General features: G+C 41.7%; 1 protein-coding gene across 2 annotated transcripts in view; it reads left to right on the plus strand.

The window, feature by feature from the left end:
- The window catches only part of kcnk10b (potassium channel, subfamily K, member 10b), a 29,906-nt gene that overhangs the window by 8,296 nt on the left and 9,508 nt on the right, over positions 1-12,102 (plus strand). The window lies entirely within an intron of this gene.

Genomic DNA, 12,102 nt, shown 5'->3' on the forward strand with positions numbered 1-12,102 from the left:
TTCAGTGTCCATCGACTGCTGCAGCCTTTTGCAGAATAATAGCTCATGTCTGCATAAAACGTGTTACCAATACGTCATGTTTCTTTTAATATATAACAAAGTGTTTCAATATTGAATAAATCATTTTGACTTTCAAGTGGACTCAGCTCAGGGTTCATCACATGACTGAAGTGTGGAGCGTCAGCCGTGAGACAATAAGCAGTCATTCATGGATACTTATGATGATGACACCTGTGGCAGCTCCACTTATTATTAAAGATCATAACATGCAGTTGAAAGCTCAGGAAAAGCCACTAACTGGACCTTTGAGTTAAGACCATTTTTGACATATTACCTGTCATAAGTGAACTTTCATGCTCAGAGGCGTAAGGTAGTTAGCTATTATTACAGGCCCTATAGTGCACGCTAATTACTAGTTCTGAAGCACACACAATGTGTTGGATTTTACAGTCGAATGAGCTGCTTGGACTTTTGTATTTGAAAATCAGAGAAGTCAGAGAGAAAGACTGTAAAAAAGCCAAAGGAATCTAATTTGCTACCTTCTCCTGCTGTTCTTTTCTCTTGTCTTACACTGTCACTTTTATGTTTGAAATGCTCTTAGCTTATCACTCTCAAGAGATTTTGCTTATCGTCTTGTCATAGAAACAAAAAGAGACTAGACATTTTACATTAACATACAAATTACCCAGCAATCATTATTACATACCTGTCAGTGACAAAAATACCAAAGAATTTGCCAGTTCTTGGCCCAACACGATATCGGAGGGTCTAATCTCTCAACTGGCCCCATTGAAACAGCACTATATTTATGCCTCTGTCCACACTCAAACTGTTGTTGGTGACTTGTTTTCCCTTTGCACATTTGTATTATGGCTTCAGGTGTAATTGTGACAAATTGTGTAAGCGTTTACTTGCAGCAGTTTAGTCCATTATCAGCCACTCTGCTAATGTGAAACACCTAAATTCTAATTTGGTTCCAGAGGAGTGGTCGTTCCTGTCGCTTTAATTTTTCTGAATATTCATCAAACGGCAAATTCAAATCTGTTGCAAGGCTTAGAAGTGAATATTAGCCCCTAGTACTCTGGAAAGTTATTGTTGTACTTCATTATTAGCCTCTTAGCACCGAAATATTCATGGCATGGTGTGTTGGATTTGAAAGGCACCCAGTGTAACAACTGGTGAACCAGGTGAGAGTGGACTCAAATGCAAAAAGCTAGGTTCGGTACACAGAAGGACAATCAGTGGAGACAAACAAATCCAGTAGGGTTGAGGCAGAGTCAATCAACAGGCTAAATTAAAAACAAAACAAGAAAAGGACGCGGGGAAAGGCTGGAACGCTTGACACACAAGGAGCTATGATGAACTGGCACAGAGAGAAAACAAGACACACACTAAATACTCTGGTGAGGGGAAGGATAACGAGACACAGGTGAGGCTAATCAGGACGGGGCTGACAATCAGACACAGGTGAAGTCATCAACAGGGAGGGTAAACACACAGGGGCAGGCAGTGAAGGGATCTGAAACGAGAAGAAACTTGAACTGTGAAAACCAATGGATTTTTGTAGTGTTTTAAAGTATACGATGTGGGATGTGTGTGTGATTTGTGTTGCTTACTGTTTGTACACATAGCATTCAAACTTGCCGCCTCCTTCCCACACTGCCTGTACGTACACTGCAAGCTACTATTGTAGGAATGTTACATTTGTTGTCATGGAAAAGCCGATACTTTAGCAAGCTAACTAAGCTAATTGCTGGCACGTACCTGTCCAGAAAACAGGACAACTCCGCAACACTCTACATCCCTGCTCACCAGGGAAAGTGAAAGCCAACCCCAGATTCACTCTCATTTTGAAACTAGCACTGTCTGGCTGGCGTTCTGCCGCACTATATTTGTGTTGTTGTTTTTTTTTGGTGCTGTGGAAACGATTTTTGTAGCTTCCTCCTGGATGCTCTTGGATATAAAGTTCTGTCTCACCGGCACCTGCTGATTTTGGCTAGGGGCTACACACCCAGGAACATCCCGAATGCAGCAAAATAAGAAAAAAGAAGGAACATACAGGCAGATGGCAGAGTCTCTGCAGATAAATACACTTTCACAGACATCTAGTGAGTCATAAGTGATGATTAAGAGTGATTACTTTTGTGTGAGTCTAGTATTTTTTAGGAATATCCTGCAGAGTATAAATTAAAGTGTTACACTGAACTCAGTCACAACTTCTCCACTAAAGGACTCTTGCCATTAATAATGCTGACTTATACTCATTTTTTAATAAGGATTTCATTAGCTGTCTTCCTCTGTCAATAAATCGATTATATAGCGACAGTAGCACTGTCAGAAGATAAACCCCCTGCTCAATGCCCCCCCCCGGTTGGCGATGGTTGATGGGTAAATGTCATGAGCAGACTTAGAGGCAGGTCATTTCTTCAGCAGGAAGCACATTAATACCTCCAGGGTCACCACGGAGATACCCATGATTCTCCATGACACTTTGCATCTGTTTGCAAACACACTTAACAGCACATGCTAGCACATGCAGCTTTACGTTACATAACAGTCCATAAGAGTAATCCTGGGGAAAAGGGCAAATAATAAACGTCTTGATCCTTGTAGAAAATTAGATCAAGCAGTGTGACCTTTATGCTATATCACGGTTGCTCGGAGTGAATTATGAAATGCAGTTGTAAGTCAATACAGATTTCGTTGCGTCTTCAATTCGTGTGCAGTGAAATACCACTAGTAGTAAAATACCTACATTTTAGCATAGCGGGTTGTCTTGAGAAACAGATCTAATTGTTAAGCTGTATCTGAACATCTTGTGCCCTCAATAATAAATGTATTAGTACAGTGTGAAATTCCAGAGTGAGGCTTTAACAACACCCACACATTTTAAATAAGGAAACTAGCTCACGTCCACAGGAGCACTGTTGGCTTTGCTGTAAGAAATGTTTGAAGCCAAGTTTCTCTGTCTTCTACCAGAACTGTGTGTGATATATCTTCTGTTTTAACAAGACATGCAGTAAAACCTGTGGCTTTGACGGATCAAGGAAGACTGGAGCTGATTGACCCTCTGTTAATTCTACATGACACGACATCAAAGTCTTTCCTGAGGTGCAATTTCCACTGGGGACACAGGGGACATGACCCCCTCCTGCCTTTTTGAAACCCTGTTTGTGTCCTCCCACTTTGAAAAGCATATTTTTGTTTTATTCTAACCACATATGAAATATATTGTTGTCTGGCAGAGAATGTTTTGAGCTGCTGGTTTTGCGCTGATATCCTCCAAAATGACGCCACAGAGGGGCAGCATGTTTAGCACATTTAGGCCCAATCCCAATACCCCCCCTTGTCCACTACCCCTTAGCCCTTGGCCCTACCTCTAGCCCTTGCCCACTACCCCTTGGCCCCTGAAATGAAGCAACGAGGCGTAGGGGTTGAAATCTTTCCCGAGGAATTGGGACACCACTCACTACGTCACTGCGTTGGTTACGTTCACGCATACGTAACTATTTTAAACAGGAAGCCGTGAGCCATCTACATTTACAGCCGGCATCTACAATGGAGTCTCCAGCTGTATCCATCCTACCGATCGCGTTTGCTGTATTCATCATGCTTTGTTTGATGAACGACAGACGACAAATGATATGTACGACAGGGGACTTCTGCTAGCTAGCTAGCTAGCTAACCAGCTAACATTACAAGGCAGCATAGTTATACTAGCTTGCGTGTTATTGTAATGTGAAAAAAAAAAAAAAACAGGACAGATGACAGACGCCAGATAGTGTGAGCTAGCTAACAAGCAACCTGACGATGGTAACGTTAGCTAGCTGGCTAGCTTTCTGTCGACTCCAATCTAGACATCGGGAATAGCAATAAAAAATTGTTATACCGTTCTCTACAAAAATACACAGTTATTCGAAAACGTTTTTACAAAAGTTCCATGTTTATTTGCGAAATTATACGTACATGTATGAACTTTTTTCACCGTCTCTTGCTCAGTGGTAGCCATGGCGACGTTTACCCCTCGCTGCCAAGTCAGCATCTAAAATCCCTTGCTCCGAAGGGCTAGTTTCATACCCACTACCCCTCGTTATGCCCCCTACCCCTACATGCAAAAAGGAATTGGGACACCTCGACCCCTCGCAGAAACGCACAAATCTAGGGGTAGGCAAAAAGGAATTGGGACACCTCGACCCCTCGCAGAAACGCACAAATCTAGGGGTAGGGCCAAGGGGTAGGGTTAAGGGGGGGTATTGGGACGGGCCTTTAACACTATGCTGGCAGAATTTAGCATGGTGACCAACTGTATTATTTCCCACATCTTTTTTGAGTGCCATACACCCTAAATGTATGGAAAAATGCAGGAAATGGGATTCTATTTTTATTTTTTCTGGGGGCAGAACCCCTGTTTCCCTGTTACTCCTTAAATCACAGTTACGTCCTTGGGTCTTTCTGATCATAACCTGAAATATGGCATCCATAAGAGTGATTCATTTTGTAGCAGATCTCTCACACGTGAACATGGATAAAACAGCCTGTTGTTAAAACAGGACTGACAGCCCTTAACCTGTGACACAGAAGTTGATTAAAGCTGACCTGAGGCATGCTGTCCCTGCAGTGTTCCACATTTTACCAACATGGCATGTGAAGCGTTTATTCTCAAACGATACCTGTGTGGACTGGACCAGATTACAAGCAGATCATCGGAAAAAAAATCCCATCACATCATAACTTAACTGTGCGTGCCGTTTTTATGGTGTCAGCCGCTTTATAACTCGGGGTATGGCGATGATGTTTCACGCCGATCTCTGATATCACACCCAGAATTATAGGTCGAGGTTTAAAGTCACTACATCAAGCTGACATGTGCAACTGGGAGCGGGATTGGATTGGAAAATCATTTGAGATGTGCCGGCGTGCAGTTTGCTGAGTGGAGTTTTTGATTTGTGATGGTGTGCGGTGATGGAGAAAAAGCAGGACTGAGATCAGTCAAACATTCCTTTGTGGAGGATGTTCTCGAAGAGAAGAGATGGATATCTTGTGTCAATACAGGTTATTTTCTTTGGAGAGTGAGGGCTTGTAACACAAAGACCAAATGGCAAATCCCTTGTGGCAACAGGGGAACCTAATTAGCGGTATTCTGCAGAAAACATAGAAATACAGTAGATCCTATAATGTGCTTTCCATGTTTTTCTTATGTGCTCTGAGAATAGTAAATACAAGATTCCCATTAGTGCCACAGCGGACCCCCCTGATTCTCCTGAAGCTTGAAATAACCCCAAAGAGAGCCCCGGTCACAAGGCATTTGGGCGTGCTCCACTTTCCACTAGAATGGCTCCATCCGACGGTAGCTTCCTCAGCCCTGCTCCAGTAAATACTGGTCTGCCTATCTGTGTCTCTCTGCTTCTCCACACCCACGTCTGTTCTGTTATTCTTCCTCAGAGAAGCCTTCTTTCTTCTTCCTCCTCCCTGGCGGCGCTCAACCTTTGAGCCACAAAAGTGCTATAATGAGTTTGTAAAAAAAATCAATGACAGTATATCCTAAGGAGACGTGTGGAAATAAAAACCTTTAGCATGGTGTGCCTGTGGTCCGGAGGGAATCAATTATTTATTGCACAGGCCAGCAGTCACAGACCTCCTGCTGCTCCAAGCAGCAGCACTAGCAGCAGCAGCTGAATCACAGACAAGACTGTCTCCTGGACAAATGATCAGATTCAGACTCATGACATAACACAAGGCAGCGTGTCTCTACAGTTATTTGCCTCTGTGAAATTTCCCAGAACTCATTTACAATTTTACAACTGACAAATTTAAAGTAATAAAAGGATAGTCTGACATGTTTAGATATTTGCTTTTCAATAGAGAGTTTGATGAGATGATTCACTTTCATTTCTATATATAAAAGCTACAGTGGGGAGCTTTCATTGTTCAGACGGCCCAGTATTTTAAAGCCCATTTGTCCGAGAATTGTCCCACTGGACTAAAAGCCCATTTCTCAGACAGCCTGTTTTCCCAGAAATAAATGCATATTGCTCCAAAGTCCTGTTTCTCTGAAAAATACACACTCCCTGAAGTAGTCGCTGTGAAAGCAGGGACACGTCAGTGAAAAACACCTGGGATCAGTAGCTCAAATGCCACCGTGAAATGTTGCAAAAGGTTGGTAAAAACACGGGGCTGAATGTCTGTGGAGCAATGAGCAACTGTTTGGGCATAATGAGCTGTCAGACATATCCTTCCAAGACCCTGTGTCCTCAAACGAGGACATCAGATTTTGGGTTTAATTGACCTTCTACTTCATTCTATTTAACTTAGACCTGTTGTCCTTGTTCGTGGCCACCTTTTTGTGCCATCTAGTGGTAATAAGAGAACAATACACTAATCCAGGTAAAAACAAGATGGCAGCCATCTCTGCCAAGTCAGTCTGCAGCCGATCCCGACACAAACGTCCAAAACCTGATCAAATTTTATGGTTTATTCATAATTGTTTGTAGTTTGATGGCAACAGATTTCACCAATTTTAGCAACAGTAACAAGCTAAGACGCTGCTAAATAGAAAGTACTCGTTTGAAGACATAAGGAATTTATCATCAGCTGAAGGACATTGGGACTTCATTATTGTCTCGTTTGATGACATTGGGACTTAATTATCGACTTATACGTTTGTTTTTTGTACTTATCAAGTCCTACTGATCCCAAATAGCTAGGAGAAATTAAAAATGCGAACCAACAAAAGTTCGGGTCTCAGGAGATATGGGCTCTCGGTCCAGCAGTACATTTTTTCTGACTGATAGGGCTTCAGAAATTTGGGCTGTTGGAACAAAAGCATGGCACCCCACCAGCTGCCAATCAGTTTAGCTTAACATAAATAACTATAAATAAACGTGGGGAAACAGCCTATCTTGCATCTCTAAAAGACACAATTTAACATATATATCTTCATTATTATTTCATTTGTATATAAACAAAGTGTAAAAATGACAAGTTGTGTTTTATGTGCCGAAACGAAGCTAACTAGGTTCTGACTGTGGCTTCATATTAACTGTTCCATGAGAGTGATATCAGTCTCTTAGCCAACTAAAATAAAAATAAAAAAAGTGTCTTTTGTATTTCTTTGAATCAGAAGAGAAAATATCGATTTGTCACTCTACTGAGCTAAGATGGTACTTCAACTCTGTGTTGCAAAAATAATGAATATGAGGCCATGTGTGAAACTAAAACTGACAAATAACACATTTTTTTCCTGCTGCCATCTCAAGTAAAGGCCCTCAGGACATGCTTCTTCACAAGTACTCCATCAAAGAGTCTGTCTGGTCTTTTAACAGGTTCTGTTATCGGTCCGTTCATGCTGTGTCACGCCTGTCACTCAGACAAAGATCCTCTGTGGCGCCCCAGCAGCCATGATTCACTGTTGTCATACAGTTTGGTGGGGGAGTTGACGGAAAAATGGCAACCTTTGGAAGCTAGTGTGCGTATATACACTGTACAGTGTGTGCACTTGAGATGGAAGAAGACGATGTACAGACAGAGGAAGCACTTGCAAAGCTTTGCTTAACAGCATGTGGTAAATTGTATGTGTGTCCATGAACGTCTGTTGACCTCCTCATGTCGGCTTCGGTGTGTGTGCTGCTTACCTACCCACTGTGTGCCCACATACGCAGCAGACCCAAATGGCTTTTCCAGGGCCATCTAGATGACTCATACTTTGGCACAATGTGAAGCCGCTCTGTTATTGACACCACTCAAGCTTCATCTATTGATGAGTCACTCATCTACAAATAAACTTTCATGAACACCAAACTACCTGCAGTAGTACATGTGTGTCAGGACACGCAAACAGCACCGTCATTGTTTTCTAAATAGCTTGAATTACATGATTTTGGGTGTAAAAAAGGTGTCCCTCTGTTGCACTTCCGTTTGGGGATCAGACTTGTATAGAATTGTTGACAAGATCTGAGTTACTCAAAAGGGAAAAGATTTAAAAAGCCTTTAATATCTAACAGATATTCAGTTGTTAAAACATGCCTACGCTTTTCAGCCATTAAGGCCTTCATCAGGACAAGTACTTGTTTTCGTACTGAACAGCCATGAGATATTAAAAGCTTTTTAAATCTTTAACCTTTTGAGCGCCACTGGTTACATGATTTTCAGTTAACTTTTTAATTATATGGATTTATAGCTGTTTGTGAGAACGACTGTCAAAGTGAGGCAGCTTTATTAAAAAACACGCAAAGTTAACGAGGAATCAGCTCCTCAAGTAATGAAAATATCATAGAAATCAATATAAGTATACAGTTAATATAGACCCGTGTGTCTTCAAATGTCACAACACAAGATACCCTGTGTAGAGAGGTGGAATGTGACTCACTTTATTTACTCAATTACTGTAGGTAAGTATGAATAAAAGGTTCTTGATTTCCATTTTTTGCTTATGGAAAGTACATTTCAGAGGAAAATACTGCACTTTTTTTACTCCACTACATTATCAAACTATGAATGTTACATACAAAACAATTTAACTCCCTAAAAACGACTGTGGTGTCCAGTCCGAAGTTTCCTTGGGCAAGACACTGAACCCTAAATTGCTCCCGATGGCTGTTCCATCAGTGTGTGAGTGTGTGTGAATGCTTACTGAGTAGCATATCGCACCTTGTATGTGAGCCTCGGCCACCAGTGTGTGACTGTGTGTGAATAGGTGAATGTGACATGTAGTGTAAAAGCACTCTGAGTGGTCGGAAGCCAAAAGAAGTGCTTCACAAGTGCAGTCCATTTACCATTTACCAATATATGAAGTAGTCCAAACGCCTACATGTGTACACTCAGTGGCCACAGGACGGGAATATTGGTATCACATCTTAATTGCCTGATATCAGACACAAGTGTCAACTTGTTACACTCCGTGTCATTCTTCAGTCTGACATGGTGTCCACTCTAACCAATCTCCCTGAGGGAGGGGGATTCGATTTCACATGAACTTGGTGGAGTGGGCGTAATCAGAAGTGTGGACCCAGGCAAACATGTCAGTATAATGAGGTCAGGTTCAACACCACTGCGAATTACAACCTCAAAATAAACATGTAGTTCTGTGTGTATGATTACCAGTGTCAAAGATGGACTTCATGGCTGAGCTGTTTTGTTAAGTTTGCATCAGGGTTATAAAGTGGTCACTAGGGCTGCCCCCAACTAAGAATTTTCCTAGTTGACCAATAGTCGTCATTTAGGGTCATTAGTCGACTAGTTGCCCGCATGTTTACAGTATTAATTTAATTATTAAATGATATATTTTGGGTGGGGCAACACAATGGTTTGAGTTGAAGGTGTGAGAATAGTATAGAGTATAGAGAATAGTATCAGTAACATTGTTAACACTGTGCTACATTACAGAGAAATACAAAACCGTACTAATGAACCTTCATTAATATAGGCCTATATTTTATCTACAAGTGCACGTCACACACTGAGCGAGCCGCCTGCTGATCTTCTTCCAGGCGCTGTTTATAAGGGTGTAGGCCTATCGTCCGTTCTCTGGGTAGCCCTGCACTAACATGATCAACTTTTCCATATTTATCAGACTGAATATTTACAGAAGAAGGGAAAGATGTCTGTCGGCTGTGATTGGTTTGTAACGTGATTCCTGTCTGACTGCTGAGCGTGGCCACTTCCTGTGTCTGTCCCCTGTCTGACTGCTGAGCGTGGCCACTTCCTGTGTCTGTCCTTTCAAATTAAATTCCAACATGGTCACATAGGTTTTGATTTATTTTGACAAGGCACAGCTCCTAATAGAGATTCTTTGTTTTTTTTTGTACCAAGTGACCAATGAAATATTGCCCACTTTTCTGGTCGACTAATGTTTGGTCGACTGCTAGGGGGCAGACCTAGTGGTCACAGGGTGCAATATATCACATTATGACACTGACAGGAGCCACCCTGCTCCATAATGAGTAGTTTTGACACTTTAAGCCCATTTTTGTGGTAATACTTGTACTTACGTATGACTTTGAATGTGGGAATACTTTCTTTACTTTCACTCATGACATTATAAGAACTCCATTAAAAAAAGTCACACCTGTTAGATAGAAAACGATCCTTAATGTCAGAACGAAACCAAAAACAGGCCGATTTTGTGCTAAAAAAATAATGCCTGTGCCTCTCTGAGTACCAAAGACCGATTTTGTTTTTCTTCCGCTCACTTCACAAGCAGTTCTGATAAATTCAAGTCAGCCTTATCTGTGATGGGCCAGAGTCTTCCTGTTTGGCAGTCATCTGAACGGCTTTAATGCTTCAAGGTGGTTAGGGCACAGCCATAGATGTAAGTGATGTTGAGAGTGCTGCAGAGGAGAGTGCTTGGCAGAGGCTCACAGAGAGTGAGGCACCACACTGGCCGGATCACCGTCGTCACCTGCTGTGGGCTAGAAAGACACACAGAGAGGATGGAGATCTGCAGCGAGTTAGCTCGCTTTCTAATGATACTGCAGTGTGGAATATGAAAACACATTAGCGTGAAGCTCGTCGGCACAAACATTTGGTGTTGACTGTGCGTCTGCGAGAACGTCTGTGTGCTCGTTCTCCTGTGCAATCAAAATGGAAGAGAGCCCGCGTGTAATGAAAAACACCATTTGTCGTCCCAATTAACACCCTGCAACACAATATCAAAGTCAGCATCCTCGTGCCTCAAAAGTGCACGTGGAGAAGGAGGATTTTCCACATCTCTAATGCGGCGTGAACTTGGCTGTGAAAAAGGCACGAGACAAAAATAGACCCTCTCATAAAATATTCAGACACATTGTGAGGCTATTTTTGGCTCTCCCTTGGCTCCAGAATTAGGCTATTTGGGGGTTTATTTTATAATTAATGCTTTGATATTTCCCCCTATAAAGCAGCTGTGTCTGCTATATGAAATAACATTACTGTAATTGGCTAATTTTAGATACCAAAATCTGTCTCATTAGCGGGCTGCACTGATGGAGCCGAGGAAATCACATGCAAGATTATGAGTAGGCATGTGCAGCGATGTGTGTGGAAGTGGTCCTCCACTCTGTCTGCTTTGAAATGTATGTCACGAGAGTTGATACATATTTTATTACATGGACATGCATCTAACTAACAGCTTGCATGAATAGATCCGGGGCTTGCCCTGAATGAAGAGGCTGCACTTCACCGTCGGTAAATGCACTGAAGCTATTTCTAACCAAAGGCATCCCTCAAAATGACTTCCATGTCAGCAGAGGTGATGTTTATTTGAGCCCAGGGGCCAAATTCAAACTATTAATTTCCACGCAGATTAAAAAAATAAATGCTTATCCCATAAAATGTCCATAAACAGGGAGTTCAGACAGAACGTAAGATAGTAGATTAACTTCTCATGGCTACATAATGGAGCTCAGAGGGAGATCAATGAGAATAATGATGCAGTAAATGCAGAGCATTGTGGCTTCTTAATGTTTTCCCCAGACAAGCTGGAGATAAAGAAAAGCTCAGGGACTGAAGAAAAGGGCTGACACAGAGGAGCTGAGAGATAAAGGTATCTCTGCTGCAAGTGAAAGTCTATGTAGATGTAGTCAGTGTGAGGTGTAAAAACATTCAATGTGGGTAAGAATACTGAGAAACAGCTCCATGTGAAGAGCCAGACACTGAATAATGGGAACACATCTCGTGCGAGATGTTTGGGCAAGTATATACTACCAAAAGAAGATTTCATATGTTCATATTGTTGGTTTTTAAATTGTAAAACAGTGACAATGCCAAAATTACTTGCATAAAATGTTTTCTCAGCTAATTCAAAAGACCATGCTCAAAGTCAGTGGTTGCTAACGTGGGTGAGGCCCCCACAAGAGGTTGCAGGCAAATGAGGGGTTGCAAGAAAACACATTTCTGCAGGAAAAAGTTATAATTATTTTTTCCTGATTTCCTCTAATTTTGGCTTTTCTAGTTCTGGTGAATTACTGGATTATTTTACTGCGTTCAGATTTAAATAAAACAATGAAAACCTCTTTGGTTGGACTGGTCACAACCGTAGAAATATGCATCTATTGACGAGATGTTGCTTTATTTTAAGGAGTCAAAAGCATAGACTGTGTTTATACAAAAACAGGAGGGAGCCACAGT

The sequence above is a fragment of the Epinephelus moara genome, chromosome 14 (genome assembly GCF_006386435.1).
Source record: "Epinephelus moara isolate mb chromosome 14, YSFRI_EMoa_1.0, whole genome shotgun sequence".
NCBI lineage: Eukaryota > Metazoa > Chordata > Actinopteri > Perciformes > Serranidae > Epinephelus > Epinephelus moara.